General features: G+C 47.6%; 1 long non-coding RNA gene across 1 annotated transcript; it reads left to right on the forward strand.

The window, feature by feature from the left end:
* The first annotated feature begins 19,208 nt into the window (after nucleotides 1-19,208).
* Nucleotides 19,209-20,851, forward strand: LOC140217315 (uncharacterized). The gene is made up of 2 exons (XR_011893808.1): nucleotides 19,209-20,480; nucleotides 20,524-20,851. It is a non-coding gene; the product is annotated as an uncharacterized lncRNA (long non-coding RNA).
* The last annotated feature ends 4,341 nt before the right edge of the window (nucleotides 20,852-25,192 follow it).

The following is a 25,192-nucleotide window of genomic DNA, read 5'->3' on the forward strand; positions in this document are numbered from 1 at the left end:
TGTTCGTTCTCAGCGTTATTATTTGTACTGCACTGTCTTTCGATAGTGCTTTTAGCTACTCTGATAGCCATCAATAACGCTTTTAAAATGGTCAGGCTAAAACATGAATAGAGGGCTAACAAAATTAATCGAAGAAGTTGCATGAGCGCATGAAACGACGGAAGTTAGTTTTCGAAGATGTAGCTCTCAACCAACACCACAATAATTCTACAAAATGAGCATTCGCTACTTCATCTAGTGCTTCGGCCATCATTCTTAACTCGCTTAGTTGAATTCTGGGGTTTTACGTGCCAAAACCATGATTTGATTATGAAGCACGCCGTACCGGGGCACTCCGGTTTAATTTTGCCCACGTGGGGATCTATGATGTGCCCCCAATGCATGGAATATGGGCGTTTTCACATTTCGCTCCCATCGAAATGCGGCTGCAGCGGCCGGGGTTCGATCTCGCGACTTCGTGCTTAGCAGCACAATGCCATAGCCGCTGAGCCACCGCGGCGACTAACTCGCTTAGTTCTGTTACCTTGCTGTAACACGTAATGTAGATTCGTTTTCATCAAGAACTGAGAAATGCCGAAGGAAAGAAAAATTGTAAGGGTGTTCGCGTTCAATTCGATAAAAAAATTTCACTGTTGAAATATTCGAGACAAATTCCGCACCTTACGCACCCGCAGGCAATCCTTTGATAAGGCCTTGTGAGCACCGCTGCAGTTAGGGCACTTTAAAACAGCTGTGCCGCAGGCGTCTTCTGAATGGGACTCAGAGCTCCGCGGACACAAGACGTTGTTCACGCGGACACCCTTTACGTGGCAAATCTTGCAACACTGGAGGGGCTTCGGTACGAATGGTCGTAATGGATGGTGGACATGTCCTACTTTGACGTGGGAAGGAAGGCCTGTCTCCTTCAAACAAGATCTTCACACAGCGTGTGTTTCCCAGTCTGAAATCCTCGTAATGCAAGTGCCTTCTGTCGGTGATTTGATCAATATAGACAAGTCGTTATTCGGCATGGCAACGTCGACGCCATAAATGACGCGCGCAGTACCACCGTCGCCTGTAGGGATCATTGATCGCACCTTTACATTATCGGCCTCAGTTATATTGCGTAGGCCTTGTAGGGCGCAGCGTTGTAACACGTCATCTGCCAGGACATTTTTGCGCGAGTTTATTCTCACGTTTTTAATCTCATTTGGTGCGATTCTCTCGAGTAACCAAGAGCGGACCTGTCTATTTAGGAGCCGCAAATTGGTCACTGGGTCCACGGGCATGAAGAGCACAGCGTGCGGCCAGCACTGCGGTGCCCTCTTCATGGTAAAAGCACTTGGCGACGAAGATTCCTGCAGTAGTCTTCTTTTTTGCTGATCTACTCATCACGACTTTGAAGTCATCGTCCGACGAGTCGTAGGTGTCCGAGCATAACTCAGTGGCCTCGCCGTCTGTATCGCTTGACGCACTTCCACGCTTCCTGGACGTTATCAGACCTGACGGCTGCGCACCAGGAAGGTCCACGGAGATCTCTTTATCCGTTGCCACAAAGAGGGAGCGGCAGCTCCCAGAAATGCAGGGAAACATAGGGAAAAAGCAGATACAAAAGTACAAGCGTTCTATCAAAGAATCACTTCGTCTGCCTCCGCCATACTAAACAAAGTGAAATATCAAGTTGTGTGTAGTCCTTCTGGTGAAAAAAAAGGCTTTTTTACATCAGTTATACAAGTAACGACATTCAGACGTGGATGCCCGGTCAATTGAGGAGCTTGTAAATTAGAAACAACTGACAGATGATCTGGCGTATCTGGTGCGCCATCACAATGACAATTATGAAGCGCAGGAACAGCATATCCCCCCAGATGAACGTAGTGTTGCGTTTGATGAAGAAGCAAAGTGTAGTACTTCAACACCGCAAGTCGTTTTAAAAGGATTCAAACATGGCGAGATTGTCCAGTTAATAAATTGTTCTGCCAAATGTACAAAAAGAAAGAAAAAACAAATTGAAAAACTGCCTAAAGGTGACTCGTCCTTGTCCAATGACTGGAAATTGCTGAGCAGTAGTAGCTACTCCATGCGTTTGCTCAGCAACTGGTACCTTAGTGCAGCAACCGGAGATCGAATCATTCGAATCAGTCACCACTTACATGGTGCTACCCCTTATATTCGAACAAAAAGGATTATTCGATCCCTTCGAATAGCGAATTCTCGAATCGAATCCGAATCTAACAACAAATACTGTTCAAATTCGTGTTCGAATACTCGCACATCTCTAGAAAATTAATCTAGAAGTGAACCAGCTAATAGTTACTCAGTCGCTAGTTCAAGAATGTTTCCTCACTTTTGCACTTGCTATGACGTCAGTGTTCGCGCTTGCAGAAGCGCCATTGTGCTGGTAGTGTCTTTTCGGCATTAATATTACTTTTTAACGCACTATTCCCGTTTTATCATGCGTGAAATGGGTAAACGTGGAAGGGCATGGTGCTTCCAGACTCTCGGGTTGGACCTTCGTTTTTCTGAAACAACTTAGAGCACTGATATCCAAGCGACGCAAGCGCACAGTGAGGTCATTAATATTTGACGGGCTTTCTTCAGAGCCCTTGAAAAAAATTTATGGCAGAACTGGTCTCACGATGACTGTCGACGGTAAAATTGCAATCGAACAATATAGCGACAGACCATATTCTTGAAGTCATGTTTATTTAACACGTGTAGTGGTAACTCTGAGACTTTGCTTGCTGCGACTTTATGCCACATGCATCAAATCGTCCCATTTTGCTATGGCACGCGCTTTCCATGGTCGCCCATGAGCATGGAGGCATGACGACGACTGCATGACATCAACCCAGTGACGATGAAATGAGGAAGAAGGAATTATATTGATCGAAACGAGGCATATAACGACGACGGCATGACGACAATGAAATTTCGATTATTAAATTATGATGGCATAACGACGACAACGTGACGAAGACACGAGGACAATGAGCTGACGACGACTGTATGACGATGCCGGTATGACGATAACCGGATGAAGCAGCGGGAATGACGACGATGGCACTACTAAGATGGCATGACGACGACGATATGACAACGGATACATGATAGCGTCTGTGTGACGATGACGCAAAGATGACGATGGCATGGCAACGGCTCCATAATCCCGATTGAATGACGACAGCATGGTTAGGATAAAATGATGAACAAGGAGTGACATCGATTGATCGACGACGATGGCATGACGACGATGGCACGACGAGTGTTGGATGTCAAGTTACATTGATGACGATGAAAAGACCGCGATGGCATCCCGATGATGGCATGACAACGAATGCGTGACGGTTACATTATTACGACGATGCAGTGACGTTGACAGCATGACAACGGCATAAGGACAACAGGATGACGACGAGTGTGTGGCAAAGCGGTGACGATGACTGTATCACGAAACCTCTACAACGACGTTAACGCGACGACGATGGTGTGGCGAGAGTCGGATAACGAAGCTGAAGTGACGATGATGGCACGACTACTACGATATTACGATGACTGTCTGGCAATGGAGTCGTGATAGCGACTGTCTGACGATGACGGCATGACAAGGGCGGTATAATTACGGTTGCATGACGACAGTATGATAGTAATAAAATGACGAAGACAAATTGGTGTCGATGGAACGACGAAGGCGGTATGAGGACGATGGTACGAATAGAATTGGATGACGTTACTGAAGTGAGAAAATGATGAAAACGACATGACAACCACGGCATGACGACGACGGCATGGCGAAAGTTGGATGACAAAGCTGGAATGACGACGATCCAACGAACACGACGGCATCACGACCCCCAACACATACCTAGTGGCCCAAGATATTACATAACTTGGAGCACTAGGTCGGAGTAAAAGACGTGACGACTACAGGATGACGAGAGTGAGATCTCGAAGCTGGAATGGCGACGGTTGAAGGACCACAGCTGCATCACTATGACGGTGTGACAACGAATGCATGGCGACTGTATGACGACGATGGCATGACGAGCGTCGGATGACAAAGAATGACCGCGATGCAACGACAACGACGGCATCACAACCAATGGGACATAGGTAGTGGTCCAAGCTATTAGACAACCTTGGCACTAGATCAGGGTAGAAGGCGTGAGGAGAGTAAGATATTGCGAAGCTGGAATGACGACAATGGAACGACCACGATGGCATCACGACCGGGAGCACATACGTAGTGGCCCAAGCAGGTAGACAACTTGGGTACACTAGGTCGTCGTAAGAGGATGGATAGATAGATAGATAGATAGATAGATAGATAGATAGATAGATAGATAGATAGATAGATAGATAGATAGATAGATAGATAGATAGATAGATAGATAGATAGATAGATAGATAGATAGATAGATAGATAGATAGATAGATAGATAGGCTCAAAATGGCTGAGTGAGTGAGTGTGTGAATAAACTTTTATTGGGTCCAGCAAAACATGATAAAACGCGCACCCGGCTTATCCCACGACGGGACTGACGGATCTAGCCTGCCGGCCGGATCGCGGGCGCTCTGGGCGACCAGGATTGACGGCCAGGATATGAGGCCAGGATATGAGGTAAAGTAGCAACCTCACCAGAGGCCACACAAGAACAATTCAGATAAATCTCGTGATATATGCTATTAAGGGACGCCGGATTTGGGTAGGAGTTCGTTTGCAAGTGTCTGAGCGTGACCGCCTGCGGCCTGCTTAACTCGGATTGAGGCGGCGGGAAAACCCTTCACTGTAAGTAAACAAATTTAGTAGGTTCATTGTGCGTGATAGGAGCGTCTCTGTGTCCGGGGAGAGAGTCGCCCGATCCGAGGGCAGCGCGGTCGGGAAAGCCACGTGCAGCCTCGTGGGCAGACTCGTTGAGGTTCATAGGAATTCCCTCAATCGCCCCGACGTGGGCAGGCAACCAATGGATGTAGTGTATGGAGGTGCCGCCGTGTTTGGCGCCTTTCAGAATTTGAATTACCTGCCGGGCTACCCGGCCTTTCTGGAATGACCTGACGGACACTTTCGAATTGCTATACACCCTTTCTCTCCGACCGTCTTGCATGGCGAATAGAATGGCCACTTGCTCGGCCACCTCGGGGTTCGTCGTCCGGATGGAAGCACCGTTGATGACTTTGTCCAGCGTGTCCACGACGGAAACCGCAAAAGCCTTGCCGTCTCGGTATGCAGCTGCGTCCACGAAGCTTGCTTCGATCTTGTCCTTGTTGATTTGCTTCAGTATAATCAATGCTCTAGCCTTGCGACGATTTACGTTGTGAACCGGATGAACATTGCGGGGGAAAGGGGCGACCATGATCTTCTCCCCAATTTCTCTGGGGATTTGGGTGTTTTCAGCCAAGTTCTTGGTGGGTGAGAGTCCAATCTCCTCGAGGATACGCCTGCCGGCCGGCGTGGTGGACAGCCGAGTTAGCTGATGGGCCTGTTCCTGAGCCTCGGCATCTCCTCCATGGTGTTGTGTATGCCGAGCCGAAGGAGGTCCTCGGTATGCGTTCTGGCGGGCAGCCCGAGGGCTCCCTTGACGAATTTTCTAATGAGGGCATTAAGCTTTTCCCGCTCGGCTCTGAGCCAGTTGTGCATGGCCACCGTGTAGGTGAAGTGACACAGCACAAAGGCGTTGAGGAGCCAAAGCAGGTTGCCCTCCTTGAGGCCACGGTGCCTGTTCATGACCTTTCGCACGAGGCGAAAAGCATTGTCAGTCTTCGCAATGATCTCGCGCAACGCAGTGCCGTTGCCGCCACGTGATTCGATGAACATACCCAGGACTTTGATGGTGTCCACCCTGAGTATCGGGTCACCGCTCCGAGTGGACAGGTGAATGTCACTTTCCGAGACTGGTTTCCAGCCCTTGGGTCTGCCGCCTTTTTCTTTTCTATAAAGCAGAAGCTCAGATTTGGTCGGGGAGCATCTGAGTCCGGTGGGTAGCAGGTACTGCTCCGTGACATCTACCGCCTCTTGCATGGCGCTTTCCACTTGTCCTTCGCTATCGCCGGTGCACCAGATCGTGATGTCATCGGCGTAGATGGTGTGTTTGATACCTTCAACTTGGGCCCCATTCCTCGAGAGGCCGACCATGCAGATGTTGAAGAGAGCAGGCGAAATGACCGAGCCTTGCGGCATGCCTCGTGGGCCCAGGAGCCCCTCGTCGGAAACAAAGTCGCCGATCCGCATCTTCGCTTTGCTCCCCGTCAGGAACGAACGGACGTAGTTATATAGTCTGGGGCCCAGCTCGAGCTCTGCGACGGAGGCCAGAATGTATTCGTGGAGAACGTCTGAAGTAGGCAAAGGATACTATTCGCATAAAAAATTACGAAAGTTCAACGCACACCCCGGAATACATGGAAAGCCAAGCTTTCGTAAATCGGTTAAAGAAATACTATAAATTGGTCCACCTCATTCCTGCGTCTTTGACATAACGGAAACGCGCGCGCCTGTCCTCTCGCACACCCGTGCTACACAATGTGACAAATCTAGGCTCATATTTCTTCTTTTCTGCATTATTTTAAATGTAGCTGCCGCGTCTTGACTAGTCCCCCGTTGTAGGTATGTCCCATAATATAGAAATCATAATCATCAACACGTGGCAATTATCGCAAAGTCTAGTTGCCATTGACACTATGGATGTGTTTCAATTCTGGCCAGCATCGGAGAGAGTTACACAGACAGTTAAGGAAACAGCCGAGACAGCTTCGAGGCCAAGTAATGGGACGCGTTTCGAGCCGTATGGAAGACGCTTCTGAGACGTGACGCCACCTCGCGGTGTCAAAAAGAAGTTGAGACAAGCACACATTATTTTTGTATTTTAAATCTTCGTGCCTGCGAACCAATGAAAAACACAATGTGACTTGCATTAAGGGCATACTAAACCGTGTCCACGTTTTCTTGTGCACAGACGACCTTCCCGTCGAGTTTCCAAGCGTCCTGCTCAGTCGCCACCTTATTTGGACAGGAAAGTAGATTGCATCGTTTTTGACTTCGATACTGTCTTCGCGAAGTTGTCTACATTGACCTTTTCGTGAAAATTCAAACGAGGCAAGATGGCCGCTGTCCGCTTAGCCGCATATTTTGCCGTCTACGGCGAGCATTGGAACACAGCCTATATGTACCTCCCGCTTCTGGGACAATCCCCCAATGTAGGCATGTGCCATTGTATGGAGATGATCATCATCATCAACAACAACAACACTCAGACCCACTTCTTGGCTGAATCCACGTTGTGCGTATGTGCCATAGAATGGAAATCATAATCATTACCACGCGGTCATCATCTCAAAGAACTAGTCGGCGTTGGCGCGGTATGTACTTCCCGCTTAGGTCAACCTCCCTTTGTGAGCATGTGCTATTGTATGGAAATCATAATCGTCATAATCAAGACGCGAACGGGCTTTACGGCCGAGCCCATTTTGGGTGTGTGCCATAGTTGGAAATCACAATTATCATCAACACACGGTGACCATCTGAAAGTGCTAGTTAGTGTTGGCAGGAGAGAAGTGTCTGTGCGCGTTTAGCCTAACGTATTGCTTATGGCCTAATGTCTATATCCTTTTTTCAGTGTCCTTTGTAGAATGTCCCAAAAGAACACAGCATCTTTGCAATCTACAAAAAAAAATATACGGTCAATATTTTCAGATATGGGACATATACGACAGTTGGTTGACCATGGTACAAAACAACCTCTATCCTCCAATCATGCTTGAAGAGGAAGGGTTGCTGAATGCGACTTTCTACAATTTAAATACACTGTCAGCCCTCCATATGATACGTTTATTCGGTTGGGACTACATAGTCTTCGGCAAAGTCAGATGTGTGAAAGACACGCTGAAACTCCTAGCTCTACGAGGTCATTTTCCCAGGAAACTGCGTCGTATGTGCGCAATGTGTATGTGGCGCAAATGCAGCCACCAGAGTGCATGTTTTTATTGGATGCATGAGTTTGTTTGCCTGAATATTAAGTGCCGGTTAGCCTAGAGCTTTGCAGACGTCTACGTATTAGTTCCATGTGATAATGAGAAAAAAAAGGCGTTTGTGGGCTACTGGCTAGAGCACCGGGCTTCTGCGCTGGAGGCCGACGTTGGAATCCCGCGAAGGATGTGCTTCATTTTTATTAAGTAAATGTGAATCTGCTCGGCGAGAACCTACCAGCGACCGACCGACACAACGTGCGGTAAGCAACGTGCGATATGCTGTCTCCAGGATGGGCCCACTTTGCTTTGACAGTCGCTCACCAGGGCCAGTCAGGATCACGACCATGACGGCATGACAACGACTGTATGAAGATAACACAGTGACGACGATGGATTACAAAGAAGGAATGACATCGATGGCACGACGAAGGCGGTATATGACGACGATGGCATGACGGCAATGGGATGACGATTCTGAAATTATGACGATGATATAAAGACGACAGCGTGACATCTACGGAACGAGGACAATGCGATGACGACGATGGTGTGATGATGACGGTAGGACGAGAATCGGATGACGATGCTGGAATAACAACGATGGTGAAACTGCGACTAAAAAAATTTTCAGTTTCGCCCGAAAGGCGAAGCATCGATTACGATAGCTAACTTATGGAAAGCTATGCGAAGTAAGGATAGTAGTTTTATCGGCCGTGTAAACTTGTGAACATAGGCATACTAATTAAATTAACAAGCATGGTGTCACGCCCGCACAAGCAAGCATGAACCCATCTCATTCAGTGACCGCGGAAACTCGCTATCACAACGCTGGAGTGAGGAAGCGCGGCAGCAGCAGCGAGCGAATTGACCTTCGTGCTGCATCTCGCAGCAAGGCAAACTAAGCCGCGAAAACACAGCGCGCGGCCGGACACTGTCCCCATCGCAGATGGCTTTCAAGATGCAGGCGGACGGGCGCGGCCGCCAGGGCCGCCAGTAGTAGAACGCGACTCCCTCCCTATCTTCGTCCCAGATCATTGCGCGCGACGGAAAGCAGCGCACATCCTCCCCGCTTCCCTCGCTTGCGTTAGCGAGATTGAGCCGCGATCGCTGGCTCCCCCTCGCACACTTTCACTCGCACATACAGCACATGGCGCGCGGCGACGATTTTATCGCCCTTGTACTTTATATGGAAGCACACGGCGATGGTGACAGCAGAAATGCGCCTGTAGGGTCCATACAATTACTATCGCAATAAAAGTACGTGGAGCGGTGTATTTTAATGACGAGATTGATGGCGCATACTTCGAAATTGGTGTCATTCTGGAAATTCATTCCAAGTGAATAAGCCTTGAAACTCACCGGCTGAACTCGCAAATTCCAATGTGTTGTAAGAAATTATTCAAAAGATTAATCAGTTATTTCGTGTCTATTAGTCAATTATACATTTCGATTTTTCCTGCAAGTGATGATATCCGCCTCCTTTAGCAATTCAGTTGAATGACAATAATTATGGTATATGCCACCGAGGATATGTTAAAACTATGTATGTCATACAAAAAAATGACCCTCGTTCCACGAAGTTAACCTGTATTTGACATGAACGTACTTTCTCTCTTTTCTGCCGCCATTGCTTATTTAATTGTTCTCGTGATCTTGCAGCTGAAAGACGAGCTAGAAGGACTGAGATACAACGGAAGCGTCGTCTAGAACAACGTCAGTCTACCGATCCCGAGCCCGGGCTTGGCGTTTAGTGACAACTTCGGGATCAGTAGAATCACGTTGTTCTAGACAGTGCTTAGGTTGCATCTCGGTCCTAGCTGGCCGTTCAGCTGCAATATCACGAGAAGGAGCCGCTCCATCCATACTACTTCGCAGCTATGAAGCACTAACTGTTGTTTCGAAGTGCCGATACAGAGCTCGTTACGTGCCTCTCCGAGCGCCGAGTTATGTCGGGCGCTGAAGCTATCCGCTCTGCGCCGCGCTATCTGTGCGAGTTGGCACCACACCCGCTGGGCTGATGACGTTATCCGCAGAGCCGCTCGCCCTTTCTTATCCAGGGCATCCTTCATGCGGCGTGACTGCTGCGCCGTTGACCTCATTCATGGCGCTGTGCCAGCTTTTATCGCCGAGCTCCATACACCCGCATCGCGAATCTTCAAAGTGGGCCATATACGCTCACGCGTAAGAAAGAAAGGCCCGTACCTGACTACACCAGCTAAACTCTTCACTGCAACTCTGAACTATACCCGGATGGCACTGAGGCGAGGCATTGCTTCTTTGTCGGTAGTGCAATTAGGAGTTGTATCTTCCCTGGCCGCAAAGTAGAACAACATTAAGTAGAACCTAAAGGAAGGAGCTAGATTGATAGTTTTTTAGTAAGCCTAAGCACAACCTTGCGTAAGAGCAAGTTTTTTTTAGTATCTTTACGAGATCTTATTCAGCATTAATTGGAATGGCTGACGGCGCTACATGTCATGTGTGCAGAGCTGCGAACACTAAATCGAACACTTATCGTTCTACTGCCCTCAATTCGATATACAAAGACAGTCAATGTCCAATGCATTATGGCGACTAGGGAGTCATCCACGGTTCGTGAAGAGGATGCTTGAACCCCGTCATCAACTGTCATTGGCCCAAGAAACATGGAATGCTTCTCTTGTGGAACACATCTCGCCCGTCTCTATGCTTTTCTGGACTTCTCACTGTACTTGTGGGGTCTACTGCCCCCTATATCGAGGTGATGGACGTACAGCACCCCGAGGACCCTCACGGTGCCCGTTCGAACCCGCGAACACCGGTTCGAGAAAGCGAGGAAATACATCGAGTGATAGCGAGGACACAGAGCTGTACTCATCAGGTGACGCATCAGGTGACGAGTCCTCGGAAGACAGCTTTCGACTAGTTCAGTACCGCAAGGCCAAACGAAGAATTCTCAACAGATCTTCGGCGTCCAGCTCGAAGACCGTGAAAGCTGCACCTTAACGATGGCCTCACTCCATCCTGTTTGTGCCACAGAATGCTACTGACAAGCTACGCGTCCTCAACAGGCAAGAACTCTCCGTATATCTAGAAAACACCGTGCCGGACGAGATCAAGGATGTCAGGATAAACACTAGGCGAAACATACTGGCAATCGATGTGATGAACCCGAGCGCGCTGAACATACTGCAACATGTAACGCAGCTGGGTAACATCAAGGTCCGCTCCATCGTGCCATCGCATGGTGCCACAATAACAGGAGTCATCTCTGACATTGACTATGAAATACCTAATGCAGGCATCCCAGTTCTCATAAAACCAGCAAGTGAACACAACGTCATTGTGCATGTTGGTCACCTCGGTAACACACGTTGTGTGAGGATAACGTTCTAAGGTGACTGCCTTCCATCCTACGTGAAGGTTGGTCACTTTCGCCACCAGGTTCGACCATTTATTCCAAGAACAATGCAATGCTTCAATTGTCAGAAGATAGGCCATGTGAAGGGTGTTTGCAGAAATTCCGCCGTGTGCCCTCGATGCACTGTTAGGAACGGCCTGCAGAGGTGCCGACATGCAAAGTTTTCTCAGCCAGCTGCAGCTGCGAGCGTGGCGAGCTTCCCCGAAGAGACCATGGAAGCCTTCACCACCTGCCGCGGTGACTCGTTTCGTAGGGACGACGATGTGCCGCGCCAACACCCCCTCGGCGCCGCTATGACTAAACGCGATCGGCGGACCAACTATTGTTGGTGAAATCGCCAACGCCTTCACGGTTGGACTGAAGAAGGGGCAATTCCTGGAAGGAGATGCTTTGCGGTGCCTTCTCATGAGCATTTGAAGACGCCAGACAACGGACAGCCGAGGCGGCCGCTGTACGAGGTCAGCTCGGGGATTAAGACGCGCCTGCTCTAGTCAAGCACCGTGACCACGAGAACCCACTCTCCTCGACGTGGTCAGTAAAACCTGTGTGGAAGTGCGTGTAACCCTCCCCCTAAAAAGCGGGTCGACTACGATGACGTTGACCGCTACGAATCGGCGGTGAACTGCCGTTTTTCCCTCACCTAGGAATTTAGGGAGGACAGAGTGTTTATAAGCAGCTGTTGTCGGCTGCTAGAGTGTGCTCGTGCTCGAGAAGCAGGGTGTTTGGAGCTTCGTGCTCGTGTGCTGTATGCTTCGTCTTGCCTGCTCCATTTGGGAGTCACGCTAGACTGTCGAATGTATCCCTTGTTATAATGTAAATATGTAAATAAATCCTGTGCTCCTAGTTCTCGATGAGAGCACGTTCCTCCCTACAACCATGTCCCAAGCGTTGGTGAGTTGGACGACGGCATGGGCCAGCTACCACATAGTTCATGCCCGACCACAACCCTTGCAACTGGATGCCAGCGGTGAGATCGTCCTACAACTCTGACAATTGGTGCCAGCGGTGAGATCGTCCGAAATCCGACAGCGCCGAACCCCACTAAGAAGACAACTGCAACGCAACCACGTTGAAGTGTCCTAACTGTCAGGGTGATCACTGCGCCTCTTCTAAAGACTGTCCCCAGATCAAGAAAGAGATCACCATTCTTAAACAAATGGTGAGAGACAACTCTACCCACAAAGAAGCCGCGCTGAAAGTGCGGTGAAGGCGACGTCACCGTCGAAGGACTTCACGACGGAGAACATCAACTTTTCAAGAAAAGTAACTCGACAAGCAACACCATCAGCGGAAGTTTCCAGCACCCCAAACACCGATGTTTGAAGGGAGAAAACTGCCAGATCTCTCTCTAAAAGGAGTGGCCGCCACTTCCGCGTACACGACCGGCAGAAGAGCTGCACAAGAAGCCGCCCCCAGTACAGCAAGGTGCTGTATCCGAGGAGTCGCGGAAAACAGATGAACAAGTGATAGCTCTTATTAGGCCTTTAATGAATGCCATTCGCGTGTTGCTGAACAACATGCACACACCGTCTGCCAAAAGTGCGCTTCAAGTACTAGATGCTCTGAGTCCGGTGCTAGCAACCCTTGAGTAGATCATGGCTCCCCAGCCACTGTCTTTCAGGGATGAGGTCCGAAAAGCAGCTGTTTTTCAGTGGAATGCCCGCGGACTCAGAGCACGCATTTCGGATTTCCGTCGCTTCGTGTATGCCAATATGTTTCCCATTATCGTCATTTGCGAGCCGAACTTATCGAACCCGATCAGGCTTTCTGGATATGAATCGTTTATGTCGTCAACTGTTGGTGAAAACAGCAAGGTTTTGGTGTTTATCCGCCGTGACCTCACTTACATTCATCAGCCTGTGCCACCTGAAGACGATAATCAGTAGATATGCCTAACAATAAGAAAAAAGAATTTTACCTTTACTTTTGTGGGCGCCTACCTATCTCCGTCAAGTCGATTTGGTCACAGAAGACTACGAGACATCCTATCCTCAACTCCCGATCCCATACGCACTGATGCCCTCCAGGCGACGCGGCTTTTGCGACGCGTCAGTCGCAGCCCTGACATATGCCAACAGAATCATCTTCTGGCGGCACGCATCCCGCAACCAATATCTGTCGAGTGGATACCACGCGACCTTCTAAGCTTCCAAAGCCGTGCGGATTCTGCGACCCGTCTAGCGACCTCTCCATCGTCACTGCCTCAACTCTTTCACCTAGATGATGCCGCCCTCCTTTCAACAAGAAAGGAGCACCTCCGGCGCCGCACACGTGCTCTCATACCTCCGTGTGCGGTAAACCTCCCCCGCGGTCTTACCCGTGAAGAGGAGGTTGCGCTTCGGAGGGTCCGGGTCGGGGTTGCCCTCACTCCTGCCGTGACTAGGAAGTGGCCGCACTTTCGCCCGTTATATCCTCGTCCTGAGTGTCCACTTTGCAAGTCGCGAAATGCTGAAGCCGACATCCACCACCTGCTGTGGGTTTGCCCTGCACTGAAACCGATGAGGCTCCGGCACCTCGCAGCAGCGGGACTCTCGCCGCATAATCCGAGGGATTACAGTGCTTGGACGCAGGGACCGCATTATCCATCCCTCTTGGACTTCATTAGGTCAGCAAATCTTTTTTCATTCATTTAATCATCCTTATTCACCCCCATCCCATACCCATGTATGCCCTGAGGCATTTACCCTCGCATAAAAAAAAAAGAAAAAAAAACTCCCGATCCCTGGGCCATTATTGGAGATTTCAACGCCCATCATACACTCTGGGGATGTTCGAAGGTCAACGCGAGAGGCAGAGCTCTGGTATCTGTCGCCTCCAGTAATGAACTTTGGCTGCTCAATGATGGAAGCCCTACGTTTCTACGTGGCTCCACATAGAGCAGCTGTCTTGACTTGGCTTTTGTCTCACGAAACCTTGTCAGACGTGCTGGGTGGTTTGCGGACGTAGAGACGCACGGAAGCGACAATATCGCCACGTACGTCAACATCAGAGGATTGTCCTCTTCCAAAATATGAGATACGACCCAAAGAGTGGACTGGTCTAAATTTCAGTCTGTGATGGAAGAACACTGCGACGCCAATCCATCTTTCGACTTGGAAGAGGCAATCAAGAGCGCGATGCAAGACATGATGCGCACTCTCACATGCTCTTCGAAATTGACGGAATCTGATGGGGAACTAGAACGACTTCGAGCAATCCGACGACGTGCTGAACGAAGATTCCGACGTACGAAGACAATGGACGATTTACGGACCGCCAGACGCACGGCAAAAGAAAATCCAGCGTCGGTTAGACAAGCTCGAATCGCAACGTTGGACTGCCTTCTGTGAGTCGCTAGATCCACGCAAGCCTTTATCGCAACTATGGAGAACGATGCGCGGTCTCCGGACACTCCCCGTACAGCGGTTCCCATTCAAGGCTCTTGCCCTCTCCCAAAAGAGACCGGAGATTGACGTGGCAGAGGATTTCTGCGCCAGATTATCCGGCCAACTCACAGCTCCCAACATTCCAATGCCTTCGAGTAGTTGTTCGCCACCACGTGATCACCGCATGGATCTACCATTCTCAATCCGCGAACTTAAGGCACCATTAGCTTTGTGTGGCCGTGCATCAGCCCCAGGACCTGATGAAATTTCCTACCGAGCTCTGTGTCATCTGGGTGAGCGAGCGAGAGGTGCTCTCCTTGAGCTGTACAATGAATCTTGGAGAGATGGTGCGCTACCAACAAGCATGAAGACAAGTCCCCTTGTTCCACTGATGAAGCCTGGCAAGTCACCGTTGGAACTCTCGTCATATCGCCCGATCGCTTTGGCAAGCTGTGTTGGCAATGTAATGGAGAGGATGGTCCTATAGGACGCCTGGAGTAGTACTTGGAGTACCACAACACCTACCCGGATGCGATGACGGGCTTTCGACGTGGTCGATCATCGATCGATAACGTCGTCGACCTGGTCACCTACATTCAGCATGAGAAATGCCGTAAGCATCTCTGTGTTTCTTTGTTCCTCGACGTCAAAGGGGCGCATGACAACGTTACGCATGAAGGCATCCTCTCTGCTCTCGCAGACGTAGGAGTGGGTGGTCGGATGTTTCAATGGATATGGAGCTCTCTCTCCATGCGATCATTTTTTGTAGGCACCGAGGAAGGCCATACTTCTCTACATTATAGCTGCTCCGTCGTCCCCCAGGGCGGTGTACTTAGCCCTGTGTTATTTAATTTAACTCTAATTGCTCTCCTTGGGCACGTGCCAAGCACAGTCAGGTTATCAATGTACGCGGATGACATCTGTATATGGACATCTGCAGTAACACGCCTACAGTTGCGAGCGAGAATTCAGAGAGCCGCCACCCAAACTGCTATCTACCTCCGTAATCGAGGCCTGGAAATTTCCTCCGAGAAATGCGCACTTGTGCCATTTACGCGCAAACCCATGACAAACTACAGCGTAATGATAAATGGCCAAATAATACCACATGTTCGATCGCACAAGTTTCTAGGCGTCATAATCGACAGGGACTTGTCATGGAGCCCTCACGTATCATACGTGGAAAAAACGGTTGACAGGCATCTGTGACCTGTTCCAGTTTTTTACTGGCAAGATTTAGGGAATGTCGACAAGTGCCATGTTACAACTGTACAGGGTGCTTTTTCTAGCCTTTCTGCGATACAGCTTGCCAGCAATAACCAACACATGCAAAAGGAATCTACGCACAATACAAAGTGTTCAGGCTCAAGCGCTCCGGATCTATCTAGGCCTGCCTCGGAGTGCATCAACAGTGGCAACGATAGTAATCGCTAGAGAGAGACCCCCATTAAAATTGAAGTGCCCAGGACCCATATAAGGGATCTAACCAGGACTCCTCGTCACCACTTAGCCCCTCTACCAGCGGACAGACCTCGCACACCTTTCAGCCAAACGATTGCCGCACATGATGAATCGTTGCCAGCGTGTTTCACTCCGGCTGCGAGGCCTTCGATTCCTGCATGGTGCCTCGCTCAGCCAAAAATCAACCTCACAATACCTAGCATAAAAAAAAGCTGATCTATCATCACCAGCCCTTAAACAGCTCACGCTACTATTTTCTACGAGAACTACCGTGACTCTACACATATCTAGACTGATAGATCTGTCTTGCCAAACAGCTCCGCGGCGGCAATCGTGATACCAGCGACAGTCACAACAATAAAAAAATTTAAGACGACTCCCGCGACAACGTCGACAGCAACAGAGCTCGCAGCGCGCTTTACTGCCCTTCATTACATTGGCAATAAACAGCCAGCCACACAAGTGGACGATATTCTGCGATTCTAAGGCGGCACTGCAGTCTGTATACTATCACCTTTACGACGCGGACCGCACGAACAGCTAATATTTAACATTACAGAGTCGTTACACCATATAAGTGTAGTGGGCCATAAAATAACTTTCCAATGGCTTCCAAGTCATTATCGGCAATGAACGGGCCGATCAAGCTGCCCGTTCAGCCTATACGAAAGAAATTTTAAGGAATTCTCGACTGTACTCCCTTGGGATCCCACATTAAGTCTTCGAGCACCGTCACAGCTTCACCGCGGAGACGCCACGCTTTTGCATCGACTGTGGTTGGGCGTTGCCTTTACCAAAGCCTATGCTTTCCGCATAGGAATGACCGACACCCCAACTTGTGACCACTGCGGCCAAGAAGAATCGAGTGACCATATTTTGTGCGCCTGCCCGCAGTACAGTCCACAGAGGGAATACCTTCGCCACGAACTTGACCAACTGCACGACCAGCCGCTATCGGAAAAAAAGAATTCTACGCCATGGAAGGGACCTAACGTCACAGAAGAAGGCCGTACAAGCGCTATTGCGTTTTTTGCGATCTACCGGCCTTTGTGAACGTCTTTAACTGGAACGCCTTCTGTGTGTGTGTGTGTCTCCATGTGTGCGTGTGTTTTTGTTTTTTTAGCGTTTTCCTCTCTGTCATCTTTCTAACCCCTCTCTCCCATCCCCAGTGCAGGGTAAGAAACCGGAGACTGATGTCTGGTTAACCTCCCTGCCTTTCCCCTTCATCTCTCTCTCTCTTAACGCCTTTTAAGATGACTGACTTGCGTGAAGAGAAAGATGGTGAAGGCCTTTAACGGCGGGGTGCTTTCTCACGCACCTGCACATAATCACCGCCATCTTCTCTTTCTAATCTTTCTATCCCTTTCCCCCAAAATAGGGTTGCCAAATAGACGTTTTTCTGGTCAACAACTTGGCATTCTCATTTTTCTTTCTCTGTCTCTCTCTTGTAGTGATGGGCAACCATCATGTATAACCGCCGAAACATACAAAGGGGGGAAATACAGCCTAACCAAATTTAACAAAAATGTTAGGAGCGTTCTGGCAACTTCAATTGAACAGTCGTTCGCCAGGTGATTTATCAACTGAATCGAACGGCAACGAATACGCTTAATCTGCGGGCACAAAATAATTTGCAGTTTCAGTTATGTTTCTAGCCATTTATTGCATAAATGTGTGCTGTGATGGCGGTACTCTAGATTGTACTTACTTTCTGATTAGCAGCAGCTCTAAGATGACCGTTTTTGTTCACTATACGCGCAGTCTACGTCATCATCACGGCGGGAGAATGTGTCATTTGCGATCCTACTGGGCTTCATCCTCTTTCGTGAAAATGCTCTTTGGGATGAGAAAGACATGCTTACTCTAATGAAGGTGGAGACTTAAGCCCGACTGACCGCCTTGCATGCTATTCCTGGTGCCGGTTGATGAATATGATATACACAGTTATCGCAGAACAACAAGCTCGCGCTAACAAGTATCGGCGCCTTTCGTGCAGCCACAAAAGTTTAACTCAACTGACAGTAAACAGCGCGAAAACATGGACACATAAAGTAACAAGACGGGACAAACTCAACGCTGCAAAAGCTATCATTCGGCTGTTGAATATACGCCAACCTCTTCAAGATCTGCCATCGTCCGAGCCTTCGACACAGTGACACAACAATATTTACCGACGATTACGACACTCCCTAATGCGAAATTTGAGCGCAGCTCTATACGTGTTTTCATTTCGCGATATATTGAGGCAAATAATATGAGAGAGACATATAGCAGAATCGGTAATCGTCGAAAATCAGATGCGTGGGTCAAGTGCGTCGGTTTTTATACATGACTCGTCGAAGGTTCCAGTGTAATGACTACTGCCGCGGGGCTTCCAGAAAGTGCTACACCATTCGCGTCGCGCATGCAGTCAGATTACAAAACAATCGCAAACCATGACAATTCAAACAAGCGCGAGCGAGACCAAACCCAGCAACCCAAACAAGTGCGAGCGAGAGCTGACGCGAGCAGACGATAGTACGAAACGAGCGGTCCGGCTGAGACGAGTCACGAGTACGCATCGAGCGGTTGGGCAGGTCCGCATGACAACCGCTTGCAGCGCACAAGTCACTGTAGGGGCCGCTTTCGGTAGTCTCCATGGAGGATGTTGGTCTCCGTTGTTCGCGGCTCGCGTCTGTAAGAACTGTAAAAGGAGTCACCAGTGGTGGATTCCATATTAATTACGACCACCTGGAGTTCTTTAACGCACACAAAAAGCTCGGCAACCCAACGTTTTTGCATTCCATCCCCATCGGCATGTTCCTCGTCGTCGCTGCTGCTACTTTCCGAGGAACTACAGCTGCTTTCAGAATCGCCCAAGGCAAGAAGCACTGCCGCACGGTTGAACGACACCATTTCGAGAATGTAAACAACTGCACAGGGTTACTAAATAGCGCCTCAAAAAGAGCTGAAAGTAGCCAAGTCACCCGACCAATACGGAAGTGACGCCAACGCGTCGTCGGAGTTGCGGTGAAATCCGCTTCTGGGGCCGAATCTTATAGGCCGCCGTTCCTGCGACCCGGTCGCAGGAGTGGAAAGGGGGGGTAAGCGTTATAGTGCCCTGGTCGTTCGAACGCTTAGGGCCCGAAAGCGTTAGGTTCACCCAAATAGACGCTGAATAATGGTTTGGCTTGGCTCCGTATATTATTTTTAAATAGGTGGCGCTAAAGCGATGAACGCGACGATCGAGCCCTGAATCGGTGCTTCCGTTCTGTCCGTGCGGTCTTCGCCTGTGTCCGTGGCTGTGGAGAATTAAGTGATTGTAGCTGTTTGATGTCGTTAAATGTGAGAGCTTGTGGCGAAGTGATTGAGTATGGCCGTAGTAGTTCTGCCCATGTAGTGTTTTGCGGACTTCACCTGTGCCTGTGACTGATCGTGTTGCCCAATAGCTTTGTGGAAAGCGACGTGGTTTGTGTGGATGTCATCGCAGCGTTTGCCAGCTCCTGGGTGGCCCGTGTGCCAGTTATTGATGGCGTTGCCCAGTAGCTTTGTGGAAGTTGGTGTACCTTGTGTGGAATTCGTTGCCGCTTATGACTGCCTTAAGTATAGGTGGTCACGCTGCCTTTTGAAGCGCGTCGAGCGCGAGAAACTTCACCGATTTTTTTTTGTAAACAACGTGGACGTCTCGAAATGTTAGCTAGAAATCAACCAGCAGCAAGCCAAGTCTTTATTTTGTGTTTTTTCGAGCTTATGCTCATGCGAGCAGCAGAAGGACAAAAGGTCCGTTACATAATGTCAGTTCCATAAAATCAGCTTTGCCGCAAAACATTCATGTTATGCCGTGAAGCACATGTAATGTATTGCGGTAAAGTATATGAAAAAGTAGGCAGGGACCACTGCGTTACTGGGGCGATTTTCTTGTATCATGGTCATGGCCGTGCGCGAACAAGGAAAAATCACGGTCGAAGCGCATGGCACAAACCTTGCCAACGCTTCAATTGGAAAAAGAAAGAAAACGAATTGGAGTGGGTGATGCTTGGAGTGGGTGATGCCAAAAACAAAGCCTTGACTTCTGTATTATCAAAGCAGTTCCGAGAATAGTCAACCATATTCCAAGCTCCTGCATTATTTATGATTGATTAAAGTATATTCATATATTGTGCACCAGCCTTAGCGCCAATTCTGATGTACTTTAATGATGTAAGTTTAATAACACGTGGCAAATATATAATTTGTGCTGTATGGTGTTGTGCTGTTTATAAGCTGCTGCTTTCATGTGGTAATGTGTAGATTGGCTGGAAGAGTTGATGCATCCTCCTTATAGAACTCATTGAAAGGTGAACCACCTGTCAAGCCATCATTGTTCTTGCTCATTGAAAGGTGAACCACCTGTCAAGCCATCATTGTTCTTGCTGTTGTACACCAGATTTCACAAACATGGGGATAGTTATGATACAGAAAGAGTAGTTGAGGCTTAATATATCCAGATGCATGCACAGGAGTGCGGGAGTCGACCATCTATCTCTCTAACTCAGGTTGAATGTGCCTACATGAGTAACATGTAACACTTGTTAGGTGCCTGGTTTCTTTTATTGTTAGCTTAGTTTGTGTTTTTTCTCCCATTTGTAGGTTTTAGTGTGTGTTGCTGTGTATGTATATAATTGCTTCCAGAGTGGCTTTCTTGTTGCTAATAAATTTACAGAAGGCAGCGTTCTTCATTTTGTGCATCAGACAGCAAGTGAGCATGTTTCAAAGGATGTTGGATTTTGTTGCCATAAGCAACAAAAAGGCATAAGCATATAGACTGCTTGCTGGAGGTACTCTTTATAGCATTAAGGATATTATCATGCTGATAACTCTGTGCACAATAATTAGAAAGATCACATCATGTCTGACATGTCTTCTTGCCACCATGAAATCTTGTCAGATGCATAACACGGGACATACACCACAGATCTTGGCCAGCCATTCTCATTTGCGATCTCGACCTCCTACCACTGAGCAGACTGGTCCAAGAGACCAAACATGCAACTTTTATCTGATTAAATGTAGTGTATGTTGCACAAAATTAGATGTCAGGTGGTGTTGTTGACACAGATACATATCTGTGAGCCTCATAAACTAATGTCAAAAGATAGAGAATAATACCCATGAAATGCCCTCTTGGTAGGATGGCAGTACCATTCTCTTGCAGAGATAAATAACAACCATGCAGTAGTATCATGATATCAAGCTGAACAATAATTTATTCCAACAATAGTTTCCTTCGTGGAACATTGCACTGATAGTCTTGAAATACAATACCCATTGCTAACAGAAGGCCTTCCAAATTATGCATGACAGGAGGGCATATTTTAGGAAGCAAGAATGAAAACGGAGCCGGTTAACTATGAAACTTGTGAATGCAACTCTGCAGAAGTTAGAAAAATGAACCAAATGGAATAGTTTAAAAGTAAGTGGTTTAGAGACAAAAGGCCATTTTATTCCATGCCAGAAAAGCAAGCAGAGGTTGAAATGCTTTCCACATACATACCTTCAAGGTGCATGTACAGGGTCTGTCCTGAGAGTAATGTCAGTAAGGCGATTAAAAATCATCTATTGATTTTGTTGTTACAAAAAGTTTAAAAATCTTCAAAATACTCTCATTTTGCGTCAATACATCGGCTCCAGCGAGACTTCCAGCTCTCGAATGCGTTGTGGTAGTCCTCCTCCGGAATGGCATTTAATGCTGTGGTGCTAGCTGCTTTAATCACATCCGCTGTCCCAAAATGATTGCCTTTCAGGGGTGTTTTGAGGCATGGAAACAGAAAAAAGTCGGGGGGGAGCCAAGCCCGGGCTGTACGGGGGCTGGGGGATCGTTGGCCCCACTACATTAACCAGGTAGTCGGTGACGATGAAGGCACTGTGGGCCAGCACATTATCGTGGTGCAACTTCCAGTTGTGTGCAATGTCCGGCCGGATATGTTGAACCCTGCGTTTCAGTCTTTCGAGGACATCCACATAAAATTTGGAGTTCACAGTGGTTCCAGGTTCTTCAAACTCATGATGAACCAGTCCGTGGATGTCAAAAAAAAAAAAAAAAATGAGCATGATCTTGATCTTTGATTTGCTCATCCTGGCTTTCTTCTGGGGAGGGGACGAGTGTGTGTGCCACTCAGATGATTGCCTTTTGGTCTCCAGGTCATATTCAAATACCCAAGTCTCGTCTTCTGTAATGACGTTGTCCAAAAATTTTCGCTCACATTTGCACATGTTGAGATTTTCTTGGCATGTTTCAACGCGGTGTGACTTTTCGTTGTCAGTGAGCACTTTTGGAACCATTTTCGTGCACGCCTTCCGCATGCCGACATCGTTTGTAACAATTTCATGAACTTGAGTTTTCGAAAGGTTTAACATGTCGGCCATTAAACGAACACTTAAATCGCTGGTCTGAGTTCAACAGTTCCCTCGCTCGTGTCACATTGTCAGTCGTAGTGGTCTGGATGGCCATCCAGCGCAGTCCTTGTCGTCGCCCTCTTCTCGGCCTTCCAAAAGGCCTTGTGCCACCGAAACACTTGCCGATCTGGCCATGCATGTTCTTTATAAGCAGTCTTGAGCATAGTAACAGTTTCCGCAGCGGTATTGCCAAGTTTCACACAAAACTTGATCGCAAATTTTTGTTCTAATGAGCGCTGCATTTTCACTTGCACAAGAATAAAAAACAGCTCTCATGGACGGGCCCGTCCGACACTCTCTGATGTACGGGGCACACTGACTGACGGACCGCTGCTTAGCTGGATTCCGTCACTACTAGTTTCAACCAGTTAGACCGCTCTGACATACAGTCACATCACAATAAATTTACTGACATTACTTTCAGGACAGACCCTGTATGTGGTGATAGACAAGCTTTTTAGATATAAATGTTGGGAACCCGGATGGAGGTGAGGGACATGTGCAGTAAAAACAAGATGTATAAGGTCAAAAATTAATTCTTTTAGTCAGAAATTGGTCAATGGTGTCTGGCTTCGCTTGTTCCCTGGCCCTGGATGGTGAATACAAAGTTATATATATATATATATATATATATATATATAATTTTGTACAATCAAGCATAGAATCATTGCCTTCTACCTGAGCTAACGTATGGGGCAGAAACTTGGAGGTTCCTTGGAGACAAAAAAGGGCATTGTGTTGTCATGTTGGAAAGCACTTTTCCGGAGGAGGGTGTGTCAGCCACTGACAAATTTTAATGAAATTTATACCAATATAGCTGACATAAAATGTTGAGCTGTCACGAAGTTGAATCAGTTTGGTTTGACAACAGTCTCAAATGATGTTAAGGTGGAAAAAGATCTTCTTTTATGTGCCTTCTTCAGTGCAAATCACACAAGCTTAGGGAATCCATTTCAGAACCATTGTGTTGGAATGTAAATCATGGCTTCATGTTTCAGAATTTCTGCAGACACACCTTGACAGGCTGGGAATCAACAACGAGTTCCTTGCTGCCAGCTCTCAGACTGTTGTACACTTCCTGCAGGAGCATAATCTGGGAAAATGGGCAGGCTTTAGTATAGATGCAGAAGATTTATTCAATTCTTTGTTGCAGGTGCGTCTCTTGCAGTTTGTTAAGGACTGCATACACAAGCAAATAGGTTAGCTGGAATTTGCTGAAAGGTGTAAAATTCTTGTTGCAAACTTTCTGGAGCTTCTTGATTTGTATTTAAGGTCAATTTGGTGGGAAAGTAAAATATGTGTCCAGAATGCTGGCATCTGCATAGGTTCCGGTGTTGCACCAGTGCTCAGTAATATTTTAAGTTATGTTGACCAGAAAATAATCAAAACCTGAGTGGGCTTGCTCTTAAAATTTTCAGATACGCGGATCATTATTTGTTTTTCATGAGCAAATGATAACTTTCGCAGAGCTGTCATCGAAGTACTTAAGCTATTTAAAGAACAATAGCAAAGTTTCAACTTCACTTTAGAAGTTCCAGAAAAAAAATGTGCTGCAACTTCTTATGTCGGCTTACTTTTATGTGGGATCACGTATGCTGGGGATATCAGTCGAGAACTTCTAAGCTCCTTCTTGATTATAGGTCTAGCCATTCAAAACTTATTAAGTACAGTATTGCCACTCACGCAATTAGAGATGCCCTAACCAAGAGCTATCCTCACCTTATCCTTGAAAGTGTAAGGAATCTGGAGACAAGGCTTAATCAGGCAGGTTATTCAGTTTCAGTGGTTTTTTTATCTTGAAGCTCGTTAATTAAGAAACTTAAGGTGCAACCAGGGTGGAAGAAGCTTAAGGAGCAAGAGCGGAAAAAAGTTGCCATTATCCCCTCTATTAATTGTCGCACAGGCAGAAAAAGGTGGCTTCTAAGTTCCAGGAGAGGATTGGGTTTTCATTTAAAGATAAGCTGAAGGGAACATGTGAAGCAATAAACAAGCACATTCTTCACAACGGGTGTCTGAGCAGGGAGGACTGCAAAGTGAAATATAGCATACAGTTTGTCTCTTGCACACGAAATGTTGTTTATTCGATTCCTTTTTCTTGAAGCCTACAAAATATATATCAGTCAGACTGGAAGGTGCTTAAACATTCGACTAAGGAAGTACCATAGTTTTTTAAGGGTTTTTGCACATCCACACCTTTCTGTGCATTGTTGCAGCATTGGGCGTCATCCAGTTTTTGAAAGCACTATTCTACTGTTCACACACTGTGAAAAGCTCTCACATGAATTAATGGAGGCTTATCACATTAGAAAGAAAGGCTCACTATGTGTTAGCCAGCCATCCATCTCGCTGTAAGATAGCGAGGTTGCCGTGTTAGATCTTAAGTAAAGCCACTGAGTTGCATTGTGCCTTAGTAATTGTTTTTTTACATTGATTAATCAGCCGTGACATGTGTGTTGCCGTCAAAACATGTGCATTCGGTGATGTGAAGGTTGTTTTGGTATGTATCTGCATATGCTAGGGGGCCGGGTGTTGGTCACGTGATGTGTGTTATATATTGGTTGTTTTCTTTCAATAAACTTCATTTGATAGTGCTGTATCCTGTCCCATTCTATCA

This window comes from Dermacentor andersoni, chromosome 1 (genome assembly GCF_023375885.2).
Source record: "Dermacentor andersoni chromosome 1, qqDerAnde1_hic_scaffold, whole genome shotgun sequence".
In the NCBI taxonomy this organism is placed as follows: Eukaryota; Metazoa; Arthropoda; class Arachnida; order Ixodida; family Ixodidae; genus Dermacentor; species Dermacentor andersoni.